At 44.5% G+C, this 17,639-nt stretch overlaps 1 protein-coding gene and 1 pseudogene across 1 annotated transcript in view; both read right to left on the bottom strand.

Moving 5' to 3' along the window:
- LOC130301100 (uncharacterized) overlaps positions 1-17,639 on the bottom strand; it is a 100,438-nt gene that overhangs the window by 73,026 nt on the left and 9,773 nt on the right. The gene's annotated exons all lie outside the window — the stretch shown is intronic.
- On the bottom strand, positions 7,081-7,228 carry LOC130301109 (U2 spliceosomal RNA; annotated as a pseudogene).

Below are 17,639 nucleotides of genomic sequence, written 5' to 3'. Positions count from 1 at the left end.
TGTTATGACCTGACATGTTTTCAGGCCAGATACAACCTTGTCTGTTGTATTTCTCGATTACGTTATAGTACACAGATTCAACTATCTGGCATAGTTGCACGTTACGCTCATAGTCTGGTTACGTTCATAGCCTTATTTTGTTGTACTGCACATGGGTAATAGTTTTTCTGCATTTCCATCCTTAGAGTCTACACTACACATATGCTCCCGTAGCTTTACTGTACTCATGCTCATAGCTTTCATACTGCATATTCGTGAATAGTGTTTATACGGAAAGCTTATACAGCTTTGTTAGGATGTTGCCCTATTTGCCTGACTCCTTCAGCTTAAGGGGTTAATGTCGGTTGCTACCGACAAATTTTCAGAGCAATTACATTGTGGTTTATTGTCATGACTAGTGATGTCGCAAACCGGGCGAACTACCATTGACTTCAATGGGCAGGCGAATTTTAAAACCCACAGGGACTCTTTCTGGCCACAATAGTGATTTAAAAGTTGTTTCAGGGGGACTAATACCTGGACTGTGGCGTGCTGGCAAAATCCCAATGGAAAATTACATAGTTGATGCAGAGTCTGGGTTTAATCCATAAAGGGCATAAATCACCTATTATTCCTAAATTCTTTGGAATAACGTGCTTTAGCCCCCTTTAAGCAGCACATAGAGCCCCCCTTTAGGCAGCACATAGAGCCCCCTTTAGGCAGCACATAGTTAGATCCCCCCCCCCTTTAGGCAGCACATAGTTAGATCCCCCCCCCCCCTTTAGGCAGCACATAGTGGGATTTGAACCCAAGGCCCCAGTCAGCAGTGCTAACCTCTGAGCCACCATGCTACCCTTACCATACATCTAATATGCATGGTTGCTAAAATGAACAGAGATGTCAGAGTACCAGAAAAATTAGGCATGTACACATGGCTCAAAAACTTGGTATTGTTGCAGCCGCAGCTGTAGCAGCGCCCAGAAAAATTGCGGCAGCATAAAAAGTGCAGCACCAGAGGCCCGAAAAATTAGGCATGTACACATGGCTGAAATATAAGAACAAGCGCATATCCAAGAGTCCAGAAGACTCTATAAAGCAGGACTGAGAAACACACAAAGAAATTATTTTCTAAATAAAATTTTTCATCAAATAAAGAAACATAGTTCTTCCCTCTCTGTATTTTACTTTTGAAAATTTAAGTTAAAAAATCACGCAACAAGCATTCCTTTGTGTAATGGTTAGTACTCTTGAAAATTCAAGTTTAAATTATCATAAAGTCCAGAAGACTCTATAATGCAGGACGGTGAAAAACACAAAGAAATTATTTTCAAAATAAAAGGGTCCCTCAACAGGCACGACAGCATGAAAGACCCCATTTGCTCAAGGTTGGATGCCGAGCTACTCATGTCCCGTTCCTCGTCCTCAGCGATGTCAGGGAAGGTATCATCTTCTTCCCCCCAGCCACGTACAACACCACGGGAACCAGGGAGGTGACAATGAGCACCCTGGGATGCCTGCTGTGGTTGGTCTTCCTCCTCCTCTTCAAAGTCACATTCCTCCTCTGACTCCTCTTCCTCACAATCCTCTTCCAGCGTTGCCACAGGTCCAGCAAGCGATGCTGATAAGGCTGTTTCTGGTGGTGATGGTGACCACAACTCTTCCTCTTCACACTCATCTACTACCTGATCCAGCACTCTTTGCAGGGCACGCTCCAGGAGGAAAACAAATGGTATGCTGTCGCTGATGGTGCCTTCGGTGCGACTGACCAGGTTTGTCACCTCCTCAAAAGGACGCATGAGCCTACAGGCATTGCGCATGAGCCTCCAGTAACGTGGCAAAAAAATTCCCAGCTCCGCAGATGATGTCCTAGCACCCCGGTCATACAAATATTCGTTAACGGCTTTTTCTTGTTGGAGCAGGCGGTCAAACATTAGAAGTGTTGAATTCCAACTTGTTGGGCTGTCGCAAATCAAGCGCCTCACTGGCATGATGGACAGAGATGTCAGCAGAGAGTACCAGAAAAATTAGGCATGTACACATGGCTGAAAAATTTGGTATTGTTGCAGCCGCTGCTGTAGCAGCAGCCAGAAAAATTTCTGTTTGTTTCCCAGCCAGAAAGTGCCCTAAAACATTGCGGCTTGAACCTTAGTTGGTGGCGGGAAAAGTCATGCAAGTCATCCTTGGTCGCCACCTTACCCAGACGGAACGTGATTGGTCGGATTCTTCAAAAAAGAGTTGTCGCCGATGCCTCTTGGAATTCTCCAAAGAGGAAATACACGTCTCATCCCTGATTGGTCGCCACCCGGACCTGCCCAACAATGATTGGTCGAATTCTTCAAAAAAGATTTGCTGCCGATGCCTCTAGGAATCCCCCAAAGAGGAATTATACGTCTTTAACCTGATCGGTCACCGCCCGGACCTGCCCAGCAGCGATTGGCTGAAAGATTTGAAAGACATCCTGCCATCACCAGTCGCAAAGACTTGCAACCTGAACTCATACGTCCCCTCTCTGATTGGCTCACTCAACATCCCGAACAGCCAATCAGAGTTAAGCCTACCATCCCCATGCCAATGTTTGGATGACATCCCCTCACCGACTTTTTCCTATGACAGCGTAACTGTACACAGCCATGTACGGCACGTTCCTGATTGGTCGCCCCCATACCATCCAGCAGCGAGGGACCAATCAGCTTTAAGAGGCCCGTCTTCATTCAAAATCCACCGCAGCAACCCTGCACAGCATCACCAGGTTTACCCAATGCGCAGTGTAGGTGATATACCTGCCCTGACCATGCTTTGCAGACCAGGAATCAGTGGTCAGATGGACCCTTGCCCCAACACTGTGTGCCAGACATGCCATTACTTCCTGTTGCACAATCGAGTACCGGTTGGGGATTGCCTCTTGTGCAAAGAAATTTTGGCCGGGTAGCTTCCACTGTAGTGTCCCAATAGCTAAAAAAGAAAATTTTTGCTATATTTTTTTTTCTTTATTAATTTTTTAAAAGCTGGCGGGCTATGAGTTCAGACAAGCCAGCTGTCAGACGCCGGGCTAGGGGGTGACCTTGTGACATTGGCATCTTACGCTCAAACATGTCCTTGACAGACGTAGACGCTGTAGGCCTGACACACATGCTTGCAGACAACTAACTGCTATTCAATCTATTAAAGTCAAAATTGTATATTTTTTTTTTATTTACACAACTGTCACACCAAATGTGATTTGCACTAGGGTGACAATGAGCAAAAAAAGGTTGCCAGCAGAGTTCCTCTTTTAAGCAGAGGTCCCCAACCAGGGTGCCTCCAGCAGTTGCAAGACACACGGACTGAACTTATAGTCCTTTTAATACTGTAGTTAGTTGCTTGAAGGAACTTAAGTTTCACACTGGAGTACACCTTTTAACCAGTGGTTCCCTCCCAACCAGGGTGCCTCCAGCTGTTGCAAGACACATGGACTGATATTTGAGCCCTAAAAAGGGCTTTTTTGGGTGCTGTCCTTAAAGCAGATGTTAGACTAGTGCTTTAGGAGTAGAGTGGACCCTGAATACACCACCTAGCTGCAACCTAGCTATCGCTTTCCCTATTACAGCAGGAGCAGCTTCTCTGTCCCTCCACTTTCTAAGCCTGCAGCATGCCGAATGAAGGTAAATGTTACGCGCTCCGGGTCTCTGCTCCTCCCCGGAGCGCTCACGGCGTCTCTCTCTCTGCAACGCCCCGGTCAGACCCGCTGACCGGGAGCGCTGCACTGACATTGCCGGCGGAGATGCGATTCGCATAGCGGGACGCGCCCGCTCGCGAATCGCATCCCAAGTCACTTACCCGTCCCAGTCCCCGGCTGTCATGTGCTGGCGCTCGCGGCTCCGCTCTCAAGGGCGCGCGCGCGCGCCAGCTCTCTGAGACTTAAAGGGCCAGTGCACCAATGATTGGTGCCTGGCCCAATTAGCCTAATTAGCTTCCACCTGCTCCCTGGCTATATTACCTCACTTCCCCTGCACTCTCTTGCCGGATCTTGTTGCCTTGTGCCAGTGAAAGCGTTTAGTGTTGTCCAAAGCCTGTGTTCCAGATCTTCTGCTATCCACATTGACTACGAACCTTGCCGCCTGCCCTGACCTTCTGCTACGTCTGACCTTGCCTCTGTCTAGTCCTTCTGTCCCACGCCTTCTCAGCAGTCAGCGAGGTTGAGCCGTTGCCGGTGGATACGACCTGGTTGCTACCGCCGCAGCAAGACCATCCCGCTTTGCGGCGGGCTCTGGTGAAAACCAGTAGCAACTTAGAACCGGTCCACCGACACGGTCCACGCCAATCCCTCGCTGACACAGAAGATCCACATCCAGCTAGCCGAATCGTGACAGTAAAATGGCGTCCGTGCAGGAGGTAGGAGGGTCTGGAAAGGAGGGACTGCTGCTGATTGGCTATAATGTGTCTGCTGACTGACTCACAGGGTCAAAGTTTACCGCAATGTTAAAGTATAGGGGGCGGATCGAACTTCACATATGTTCGCCCGGCGATGCGAACATGCTAAGTTTGCCGGGAACTGTTCGCGGGCGAACAATTTGCGACATCTCTAGTCATGACCGGAGACGTTTTCAGGACAGATACAGCCTCCTCCGTGGCTATTCACGACCACGTTATCAGTTACTTATAGTAGACATATTAAACTATCCGGCATCGTTGCACGTTGTCTTATCTTTTTAGATATGTGTTGTTAACACTTTATTTTCTAGGCATGTATGCTGTACTCATAATGGTGTTAGATCATAAATTCATAATGTTCCTTACATTTTCACGGTACTTACGCTCCCAGCTTGTGTATGATACATGCACCAGTACACGGCATTTGTTGCATACTACCATAGTTGCATGCGGGTAGGTTATTATGTGCATTCGTTCCTAGTGTTGAATAGCAGTTGCACCTCTGGCTGTACATATATTTACAATATACGATTACAGTATTCATATTGTGCTTACATTCATAGCAGATATATCGAGCACATATTCTTAAACCTCCCACGTCTGCAGGGGGGATGCACCACATAGGTTATTGTTACAGACATGTCTCAGAGTAATAACATATTGAGTAGCGACTTGTAGTTGGGTATACTGTTAGCAGGTTATGCCGTACATACGGTTTACATGTTTCATGCGGTGCACACAGTGGAGGTAGATCATTTGGTTAGGGTATTGGACACAATTGGTCATTTTTGTTACTGACACGCCTTTAGAACAACACGTCAGCTTCATACAGGTTTCTTGTCAGGAATACTCATGTTACCCTGTTGCCTGACTCCTCTTCAGGTTAAAGGGGTAATGCCAGTTGCTACTGACTGGTTTTCAGAGCAATTTTGTCGTTTGTTATATTTGTTTATGACCTGACACGTTTTCAGGTCAGATACAACCTCGTCTGTTGTATTTCTCAATGACGTTATCATTTAGTTATAGTACACAGATTCAACTATCCGGCATAGTTGCACGTTCTCTTTTAAGGAGGGCCAGCATTTAGTTGCAGATATATTGTGCATTTAATACACAGTTACATGACTCATTTCTTTAGGATCGGGGATTGAATCGTGGTTGCTGCTGTCTCATTTCAGAGCAATTGATTTTGACATGGTTGTGTAGGTAATCTGACACGTTTCAGATCGCATACAATCTCACTATGGCATTTCACACTTACGTATTTAAAAAAAAAGTGGTTTACAAAGACCTGTCATGTCTACAGGCATGATGGTTCACCTAAACACTGGTCACGTCTACAGGTACATTGCTCACGCAGGGAGCTGTCATCTGCAACGGGTCCTCACTTCCAAGTCCAGTTGGGTCATTACATTGGCTAGTAGGTATGTCTGTTGTTAGTCTCAATCAGGTAAGGTGCCTTTGTGAACCTTGTCAGGCGACATGACCCACACGGTCTATCAGGTAGATAGGTATTTCTTGTCATTTACCTGTCAGTTTAGTTTTTGCCTCTTAAATAGCAGGGGATTGGTGCTTTTCAGACCTGCCATGAAGTTAGCCTTTCCGTGTCCATTTAAAGTAATGTCGCAAGTAGGGATGGTAATAGGTATAGTTCAGTTAGTATATTTGACAGGGAATGTTATTCTCAGGTTGATTCTTTACAGATAGACGTTACTACCACGGTTTCAAAGGTATGGTTACCACCTTGTAGTCACTAGTTGGTCAGGGCTACTCTTTCAGCACACTAGGTATAGTCTACTTCGGGTATGTGAAGATTGATGCTGGTTGTAGGATGTGTTATTTCAGGAATTGTATTTATCCTAGCATGGTTGCTTTTTGCCCTCTATAGGCGTGCCCTCATTGCGCGGTTATGGCACAACTCAGACCGCTATGCTAGGGTAAGATCTTGTATAGGTATGTAGGCAATCTTTCCTGTCACTAGTACACGTATGGAGCCTGAGCACATATGAATATAAGTGCAGGATAAGGTCAATGTGTCATCTCCTGATACTGTCAGGATACCCTAAAACCCTACCTTCCTGGTAAATTTCAACTTAAAGAGAGCATCAAACTACATTTAAAATTTTTTAAGACACAAAATTCTTCCATGGGAAAACCCAACCATAACTCAGATAAGACTTTCCTGGTATGTTTCAACTTAAGGAGGGCACCTAAATAACTTTAAAAGCGTATAACATTTTTTTTATTTATTTTTATTTTTTTATTTTTTTTAAGAGCCGAGGCAAGTGCTCTCTATCACCCAAAGTGCAAGAAAAAGTGCAAACGTGTCACACTACAAAACGTGCGCAAAGGATGCGGTCTATCGCTAAGCTTTTCTCCAACAGGAGAGAGCCCCCCCAACAAACCTACCCATCACCTCTGGGCCAAAAGTCCCCTGCAAGGATTCAGGTTTGATGCCCCTTTTCGCTGAAGCTACTAAGGGGCTACTAAGGGGCCGCAAATGCCCCTGGGTTTAACCTAGGCGTTAACCAAGTGGCATCTTGACCGAAGTCAAGTGAAGAGTGTGGTGCAGTGCGTTCACTCAGTGAGTTATAACACCCAGTGAGGTTTGGCACCTCCGGGTCACAACTCCCCGAGGCACAGAAGTACCTCGGCTCTACAACCCCCAACCTCATGGCGAGACCCAGAGGAAACAGGTCACATCAGGACAGTCGTCGAGCTGGTTATCTGGCACCAGCTCCGGAACACCTGCTCCTCCATGCAGCACCCATCCCCACCAGCATGAAACTGATAAGAACAGATACTAAATTTGATCTTAGCCAAAAGGCAGAGAAGCGTATAAACCACACAACTCTTCCATGGGGAAAAAAACTAACACTAACCTTAAATCTAACCTTAAAGGAGTAGTCCAGTGGTGAACCCAGTGGTGAACAACTTATCCCCTATCCTAAGAATAGTTTGAGATCGCGGGGGGTCCGACTGCTGGGGCCCCCTGCAATCTCCTGTACGGAGCCCCGACAGCCCGCGGGAAGGGGGCGTGTCAACCTCCGCACGAAGCGGCGGCCAACACACCCCCTCAATACAACTATGGCAGAGCCGAAGCGTTGCCTTCGGCAATCTCCGGCTCTGCCATAGAGATGTATTGAGGGGGCGTGTCGGCCGCCGCTTTGTGCGGAGGTCGACACCCGCTATCTGGCCGGAAAGCCTGGCCCCCGTACAGAGAGATCGCAGGGGGCCCCAGCGGTCGGCCCCCCTGCGATCTCAAACTTATCCCCTATCCTTAGGATAGGGGATACGTTTTTCACCACTGGACTACCCCTTTAACCAAGATACCACCTTCCTGGTACATTTCAACTTAAGGAGAGCACCAAAATACATTTAAAATCGTATAAGCCACACAACTCTCCCATGGGAAAACCCTAACCCAACCTTCCTGGTACATGTACACTTAAGGAGAGCACCAAAATACATTTAAAATAGTAAGCCACACAACTCTTCCATGGGAAAACCCTAACCCAGATACAATCTTCCTGTTACATGTACACTTAAGGAGAGCACCAAATGACATTCGAGATCATATAATCCACCCAGCTCTCCCATGGGAAAAAACCTAACCCTAATACTACCTTCCCGGTAAATTTTAACTTAAGGAGAGCATCAAATGATATTTAAAATCTTAAAGGCTACACAACTTTCCTATGGGAAAACCCTAACCCAGATACCACCTTCTTGGTACATGTACACTTGAGGAGAGCACCAAAATACATTTAAAATCGTATAAGCTACACAACTCTTTATTATAATATAAATGAAACATACTGATTGGTTGTCATGGGCAGCTGGACCTCTCCATCATCACTGGATTGGCTAAATTGTGTAGAGGAGAGTGATGCAGTTTCCCATGGCAACAAATCTGATTGCTTCTTTAATTTTTAAAAATAGCTGCAAAAAATAAATAAAGCATACTTATTGGTTAACATGGGCAACTGGACCATTCTTCCTCTACACTGGCATGTTCCCTACATTATATAATATATAAATATTTTTGCATTATATTATATAAATAAAAAAAAAAATAAAAAAAATAATATATATATATATATATATATATATATATATATATATATATATATATATATATATATATATATATATTAAATGCAATTATTGGTGAAGATTTATCAAAGCCTGTCCAGTGGAAAAGTAGCTGAGTAATTGAAAGAAGTGATCAGATTAGTTGTTATGGGCAACTCAACAATTTTTCCTCTTGACAGGTTTTGCATAAATACATATTTTCATAATTGCATTATCACATAAAACTTTTGATTTTTTTTCTGGTCTGAATGCCATTGGAGGTTGAGTATGATGTCACCCTCCAGGGTCTATTAGTTTTGTATAGGAATGAATGGGCTAGATCTATAAACATTATTTTTTTTTTTTTTTTTTTTTGCCCATTGAAACAAATGGCCCATTGTGGTCTATGGAGATATTAATGCATATGGTGTACAAAGGAAAACAGCAGAGTCCTGGTTGTAATGTGGATGGGAGACCCTGTTGTGGGTTCAATTCCTGTTGATATATATTGGTGTGATTATTTTTTTATTACCTAAGAAAGCGCTTGGAGGCACAGGCATTTTCCACAGAGCATTTTTTAAAAGGATACCACAATCTAAAATCAGGAAACATATGCGCAACACAGCAATTTTTCCTTGTCAAAGGGTTAGATAATTCAGCCACACATTGCTATTTAAAGGACCTTAAAAAAAAATGAAAACTTGGAAGTAATAAAAAAACAACAAAAAAGGGTTTGGCTTTTCACATGGAAAATTAGACTCAATTCAAAAAGCTGCGGCCAGGTGGAGATATTAAAGCAAAACTGTTCTTTAACCCCTTAACGACGCAGAACGTAAATGTACGTCCTAGTGAGCTGGTACTTAACGCACCAGGACGTACATTTACGTCCTATGCATAACCGTGAGCATCGGAGCTCGGATGTCTGCCATTAACCCCTCAGATGCTGTGATTAATACAGATCACGGCATCTGCAGCATCGCGGTACTTTAAATGGATGATCGGATCGCCCGCAGCACTGTCGCGGCGATCTGATCATCCAGCATGGCGGCCGGAGGTTCCCTCTCCTTGCTCCAGCCGTCTCCCGGGGTCTTCTGATCTAGTCTGCGATTGAGCATACGATAACCGATAATGCTGATCAGTGCTATGTCCTATACATAGCACTGAACAGTATTAGCAATCGAATGATTGCTATAAATAGTCCCCTATTAAAGTGTAAAAATAAAAGTAAAGTAAAGAAATTTGATAAACCCCCTCCCCCAATAAAAACGTAAATTGTCCCATTTTCCCTATTTCACCCCCAAAAAGTGTAAAAAATTTAAAATGTTTATATACATATTTGGTATCGCCACGTGCGTAAATATCCCAACTAATAAAATAAAATGTTAATGATACCGTACCGTGAACGGCGTGAACATAAAAAAATAAAGTCCAAAATAGAGGAAAATGATCACAGAAACGTAAGCTCAGTTCAACATACACTCCGTAAACTTCTTCATCGATGACTGCGAGTTAGGTAGAATGTCATTTTTGCAAAACTACATTTAGAGAAATGTAATCCCCAGAGGATTGCAAATCCAAGTATTTCCTTCTTTTCCCCATCAGTGACGATACATTCATCACAAGGTGGGAAGAAACAAGTACCCAAGCCTCCAAGTTTTTAGAAATTTTTGTAGGTTTACATAGGAGAACCCTAGAAGAAATTGAAGTGGAAATAGAACAGACACAAACAAAGCTTAATAATGTGGTAACTACAGATGAACCTGAGACTTTCAAACAAAAAATGGATAAAAAATTTTCGTTGTGGGAAAAGGAAATATCAGATAAGAAAGGCAAGAAATTGTCCCGTGATGTCAATGATTACCAACAAAAAAGGGTTTATAAATGGCAACACCAGCCAACAAGTGGCCAAGGTCCTGTACGTCAGCGATTGATGTCTGTTTCCTCCATCTCTTCCACTTGTGATTACGGTGGGAGGTCCCACGGCTCCGATTTCTTCAATCCGAGACAAAAAAACGCAAAAGATTCCACAATCAGGGTTCCAATAAACGCCAGAATGAACCGAGATAGGAATATGGATCTTCCCAACACCTTGGAAGGACCCTTCAATGCTTCAGTTAAGGTAATAAATTTGTCCCAGCATCTTTTATCACAAAGTGGCATTGATGTTCTAACTAAAGGAATTACCTTTTCTCCCTGTGCTCCTTTCAACCACTTTACAGCAATAAAAAGATCTTAATCTGTTCGCCCAATCATTAATTTTCAAAAGGTGGTACCACAGAGAGGATTTCATTACTCTGTTCCCTTCGGCTACCAAACGTCAGGCCATCAGGACGTTGGAAGATCTGCTCTCTGAACAAGAAACCCAGAGACAACCAGGTACCGGCTTGTATTTATCAGAAATCTCAAAAGTTTCCCCCTCTGAATGTATGTCCCGCTGTTGATACCTTTGTGAAGGTTGTAAGCAAAGAATTTTGCCAGCTCAGTAGTACCATCCACAAGGACAACCTCACAAGCGAGCAGAGAAAAAGTTTAACGAAACTTAAAAATTTTAAAGACTTAAGCAGTCTTTAAACAAGCAGACAAAGGAGGAAACATTGTTATCTGGCCGACTTCGATGTATGAGGCAGATGTACAAAAACAACTGGGATGTATCTTGTTACAAAAAACTTACGTATAATCCCTTATCATCTTTCAGAGCCACCTTTGAGGACATTCTAACATGGGCTGAACAAAATGGTACAATTTCATCTGACTTACATCGAGCCATGACAGTTGCTCATCCAAGGATTCCAACACTATACTGCACTATACTACAAAAATGCATCCAAACCTCCTGGAAGACCCATCATTTCAGGTAATGGCAATCTTACTGAGAGCGCTTATAGATTCATTGGTGACAAATTGAAACCTATTGTTGAGTGTTTACCCTCGTTTATCCGAGACACTAAGGATCTACTCAGCTGCATCGAGGGCCTCCATCTTGAAGAAGGGACTTTACTGGTGACATGCGACATTGAGTCGCTATACACCAATAAACGCCACTCTGATGGCCTTAGAGCCACTCGTTTTTTCCTTTAATCTAGTAATACAAAACCTGAAATGTCTGAATTTTTGTTGGAAGTCTTGGAATTTGCACTAACCCACTATTTATTTACATTCAAGGGGTCCCTCTACCTGCAGCTCCAGGGCACTGCGATGAGGGCACCTTGTGCGCCCTCCTACGCAAACCTGTTCCTGGGGCTGTGGGAGAGGGACCTTTTCCTGTCAGATCGTGGGGACATGGAGATAGACCATGTCCTATTTTGGGCACGGTACATCGATGATGTCCTCATGATCTGGCAGGGAAACTCTGAACAACTGGACAAGTTCCTGTCTTCAATTAATTGCAATGATAACAATATCAGTCACCTACACCTCTCATATGCATACTATTAACTTTTTAGATGTCTGTCTGAGCCGGGATGAACAGAACTTGGGATGATCAAAACCAATGTACATCGGAAAGAAACTGCCTGTAATGCATATTTGCATGCATCTTCAGCCCACAACATGTAATTAATGCAGTTCCTGTGGGACAATACCTACGCATTCAACGGATTTGTTCTTCTGAAGAAGATTTTGAAAAAGACAAGCTAAAATCATGCAATCCTGTTTTCGTGAACGTGGATGTAGTCATCGCTTCCTTAAAAAAGCGTATCAACGTGCAAAGATGACACCACAACATACCCTCCTACATGGAGAGAAAACCAAAGTGCCGGATGATTCAGTATGATTTATTACCAACTACAACTCCCAGTGGACTACCATGAAGAAGATTATTCAGAAAAATCTACCCATTCTCAGGACAGACCCGGTTTTGCGACACTACGTATTGTCCGAATTGAAAATGACAGCCAGGAGATCCAGAAATCTTTGTGACATCCTTGTTAAAAGTGAGTACATTCCTAATGTTGATAAAAACATTTTTGGTTCCTCTGGCCCTAAGAAGGGTTGTTCTCCTTGTGGATGATGCGTAGCGTGCCCGAATACTGAGAAGTGATACTTTCACCAATGCCACTCGAACTAAACGTCTTGTCCATGTAATAAGATCTACATTGGTATGACGTTTCGACCCTTAAAAACTCGTGTTCGTGAACACGTACTGGACATTAGATAGGCAAGAGACTTTGAATGCATTGATAATTTGAAACCTATTGCGAGCCATTTTTTGTCACACCACCAGTGTAATGGCACCCTTTGGAAGGTTAAGGGGATCGAAATAGTGGATTTGGGCCCACATGGTGGCAATATACACAAAAAACTGGGACAACGCGAAAGTGAATGGATTTGGAGACTAAATAATTTGCAGACATCCGGCTTGAATGGAATTTTACCATTTGCTCCATTTCTGTGATCATTAGTTCTCTGCAGTGTTGTTTTTAATTGGGTTTTATGTCTCACTACTAATTTTTTTGTTTTTCCTTTTTTATGTTTTCCAGGGTTCCATCACATCAGTAAGCTTTATCTCATGTCCGCTCCAGTGAAAGAATACTTGCCTGTTGTTCGTTGTAACTTTCAGCGGCAGCACATGGAACAAACTAAGAATTTTTGATCCACCAATTTTTGCAATTGTATTTGTCATTATGGAATGTAGTTGTTTCACCCCCCCTCTACTCCCGTCCCCTCTCCCCTTCCTCCTCCCTCTCCCTGTTCCTCCTTCCCTTCTCCCTTTCCCCCTTTTTTCCCTCCCCCTTCCTTCCCTCTCTCAGTCCCCTTTCGTCCTCTCCTCTCACTTCATACACTTATATATTTATCTTGTTCTAGATGAATTTCTTATATATGATCCTATTTCTTATTAATTTTACATTAATCACATATTTCACACCACATATATATTTTTTCATATTTCTGCACTTCTCTCTTTTTACACATAATTTTGAACTAGTGTGGTGTTACACGTTTTTCATGAATTTTTGTACATGCCATGAATTTTTTATAAAAATAAAATTTCTATATATAGTTTGTCATATTTTCATTTGTTTCACATTTTTATTGGCAGCTATGCCATTTTTAGCTGCTACATGCACTTTGCACTTTTTATGCTGCTATATGCACTACGCACTTTTACACAAAACAATTGTACTTCCAATTCTCTTTTGTGCTTCGGTTCTGTCACTTTATCATCCATTCACTTGTACGGGCAGCTATTATATTCATGCTGCTTCACTACACGCACCAAGCTCTGTCACATTCCCCGTCCATTTCATACATATCATTAATACATCAAAACGAATTGTGTGGCTTGTATATATGTTTAATGTTTGCTAATATTAGTTCCTGTATATATATTGCTTAAGTTTGTTGCAGACATCATGAAATTTATGAATTAGCTGGTGCTGTTTTTGTGCGCATGCGCTGATCCGCGGCGCTGCGTCCTTCTGGAATCGCCTCTCTCACTGTCCGTCACGTGACATGCGATGTGACGGAGCCAGCTGAGGCGAGTTCCGGAAGTGGCGTGGCGTTCGTTGGCTCGTGCGCTATGCGCCGCAGCGAAGACAGGTGATTATACCAGCCACTCAGGTACGCGATTTCTTCTTCAAACTATGTGTTCTGGTAACCCATTGGTCAGTAGTCTGCATAAATAGTTTCTGCACTGTCCTGCTGAACTAGCCACATTATATTTTATTGAGGTTGGTATTGTAGATTGTTTATAATTATATACACTGTCTATTTTTTTATTTTGTCAAGACGCTGGTCTGTCATCATCCCCATATACCTACCTTGTATTGTACCTTATCATGGTCATAATTGTGGCAGCAATGACGCCTCTTGTTGTCCTTGTTCCCCTGCTGTGTACGTTTACCCCCCCCCCCCACACACACACACCATTTTTTAATCTTTATTCAATAAAATTTTAATTTTCTTGATTAAATGACTCACTTGTCTCTTTAGTGTATAAGCAAATATGGTATCAATAAAAAGTACAGATCACAGTGCAAAAAATGAGCCCTCATACCGCCGCTTATACAAAAAAATGAAAAAGTTATAGGTCTTCAAAATAGGGGGATTTTAAACATACTAATTTGGCTAAACAGTTTGCGATTTTTTTTTTTTTTTTTTAAGTGCAACAGTAATAGAAAAAGTATATGATCATTGGTATCATTTTATCATTCAAAGTTTTATTTCAATAATACAAAGAAACAGAAATCAAGGCAGACAAAGAAATCTGACAAACAAACAAAATACGGGGAATCATCCGCGAGTACTCAGGGTACTTGATTATACTAATCAAATCTGGGCACGACTATCAGAACATAGTATAACAGTTCAACTTTGCTGAGTCTCGACAAAGACCAAGGAGAGTAGACTCAGACAACTTGCTAAGATTACAGCGATATAGTTCAGAAGGCAAAAAAGTGCAAGCCAAGGAGGCAACAGAAAAGCAGAAAGTAAATGGGCAGTGATGGGACAGTATGAAGGAGGGGGAAAGAGTAAGACGGGAAGAGAGAAAAGGGAAGATGAGAGGATGGGTCAGCAAAGATAGGGAAAGGGGAAAGTAGAAACACATTAGGGAGCCGCAGGGGTAGGGGGGGTCTAACAAGGCACTGTAACCAGGAGTCTCTCTGAAGGCCATCCATGTAGACCAGGTTTTACTATAGCGCTCATGCTCCGCAGGGGTTAGGGCCATCAGCTTCTCCATTCGTTGCGTGTTTGCCATTTCCATCAACCACTCACTTACAGTAAGAGGTTCCGGAGATCGCCACCTGCGGGGAATGACCGCCCTGAAGCATGTTGCTAAGGAGAAATTAACGGAAGGAGGAACAGGACATAGGGAAATGAAAAATCAAGGCCGCCTCAGGACAGTTCAGAAGAGAAATTCCAGTGACCTCCCTAGTGACTCGCAGGACGTCCGACCAAAAGTGGGTCAGCGCCGAGCAGCTCTACCAAATGTGCACCATGGTACCCTGGGCCAACCCACAGCGCCAACAAGTTGAAGGCACGGTAGGATACCACCTATGGAGTTGTGCAGGGGTCCTATACCAGCGGGATAGTATTTTATAGTTAGTTTCCTGCCCCCTTATTGGCAATGACTGACTTATGAGTGAGAAGAAAACATTTAGCCCATTGAGCAGGAGTAAAGGTTTGTCCTAACTCTGCCTCCCAGGCTCCGCAAAATGGGGGCAAAGAGGAGGAAGAACCCGAAAGCAGCAGGCGGTAAAGAAAACCTATCGTGTGTGGGGGTGGAGGGGGCGTAAGGCAAAGTGTTTCGTAAGTGGTCAGTACCCGATGCAGATGAGTGGAGCGCTTGGTAGAGGAGTAGAAATGTTGCAGCTGAATGTAGTCATAGCGGCAGCGACCCTGAGGTGCTGTATCCGGACATAGATCAGTGAAAGGAAGCAGCTCTGTGGGTGTATGGACATGGGTAAATCGTAGTGGGAGGGACCGACCCCCCCCCCCCCCCAGAAAAGTACCATGGGACAGCCAGGGAGTAAAAAAGCGGGGTTTCCAGTTATGGGAAGGAGTGGACCCGATGGGTCAATTAAAGAGTCCTGCGCTCCCGATTTGCACAAAACTGAAAGCGTTTGCAAGGTGGTGAACGATAAGTTAGACAGGGAGGCGGGGGCCACAACCATGGGAGCCCGGAAAGAGTAACCGGAGACACATCCTGTGCTAAGCGTACCCATAATTTAGAAACAGCGCTGTGCGGCAGGTCCAGAAGGCGTGCGTGCATGGCCGCTAAGTAATAGAGACGGCAGTCAGGTAGGCCCACCCCTCCCGTCTCCTTGGGGCGGAACATGATCGCCCAGCTGAGGCGCGAACGCCCGGAGGCCCATATAAAGGCACCAAACCGACTATGCAAAGCTCGCCAATAGGAAGCAGGGAGGGCTATCGGTATGGTCTGGAGCAAGTATAACAATTTAGGCAGAAGCGTCATTTTGATTGCATTGACCCAACCTAACCAGGAGAGGATCTTCCCATGCCATCTATCCAGGTGGGATGAGAACCGAGAGAGCAAGGGGGCAAAGTTACACTGATACAAGTGGGATAAGTCAGCCGGGATGGTAATCCCTAAGTAAGAGATGCCAGGTGAAGGGGAAATTAGCTCGGACCGAAGCAAATAGGGGTTGAGGGAGGGATGCATTCAATGCCTCCGATTTAGAGAAATTGATTTTAAAGTTGGACCAAATCACCAAATCCGGACAGTCTGGGAGAGGACCATCAGGGGGATCTTACGGGAACGGGCGTAATGAATAAGGTCCAGGGTCTTAAGGGTGTTGTCGCGGGCCTCCCTCCCCGGGACAAAGCCCGATTGATCAGGATGAACAAGCTTAGGCAAACGGGGGTTGAGTCTGTTCGCTATGAGCTTAGCGAAAATGTTCAGGTCCACATTTAACAGGGAAATGGGCCTGTAACTTGAACAGACTTGCGGATCTTTGCCCGGTTTAGGGAGGACCGCGACATGCGCCAAGGTAGATTGAGGGGGAAAGGGTGCGTCAGGGCCCACAGTATTGAAAGCCTCTTAACAAAGGGGCAAAGCGCTCCCCAAACGCCTTATAAAAGCCTGCCGTGAAGCCATCTGGGCCAGGACTCTTTCCACCCGGCAGGGAAGCAATAACCCCCAAGAGCTGGGCCTGAGTGAATGGAGCGTCCAGCTCCTCCGCAGCATCAGGAGGGAGACTGGGTAGGTCTGTGACTGGGAAAGAGCCAGGCCCAGGGCCAGAGCGGGCAACAGGAGCAATATTGTACAGGTCTGTATAATAGGAACGGAATGTATCGGCTATCTCTGGTGTGGTAAAAACCTTCCCGCCCCCTGAGGTTTTAATGCAGGGAACGTGGGACCTAGTCACCCGCTCCCAAAGCGCCCTAGCCAACAACCGCCCACTCTTGTTACCGAACTCGTAGAACTTGCTACGGCAAACTTGAAGGGCGCATTTTGAGGAGGCGTCAAGCAGGCGTTTGGCTTCCTGTCGGGCCAATAGAAGGTCTCCCAGGACTGAGGCAGAGAGTGCACTTTTGTGGGCTAGTTCTAAATCAGCGACCTTACCTAAGGCCCGCTTCAAGGCAAAAGCTTTTTCCCGTCTAAGACAGGTGCCGTGCTTAATGAAAACGCAGCGGAGTACGCATTTTGCAGTTTCCCATTTCACGGTCGAAGGAGTGGAATCCTGGGCATGATCTAGGAGGAAATTCTCGATGGT

This window comes from Hyla sarda, unplaced genomic scaffold (assembly GCF_029499605.1).
Source record: "Hyla sarda isolate aHylSar1 unplaced genomic scaffold, aHylSar1.hap1 scaffold_111, whole genome shotgun sequence".
NCBI lineage: Eukaryota > Metazoa > Chordata > Amphibia > Anura > Hylidae > Hyla > Hyla sarda.
The sequence above is the reverse complement of the archived record's forward strand: the minus strand, read 5'-3'. Positions and strand labels throughout refer to the sequence as shown.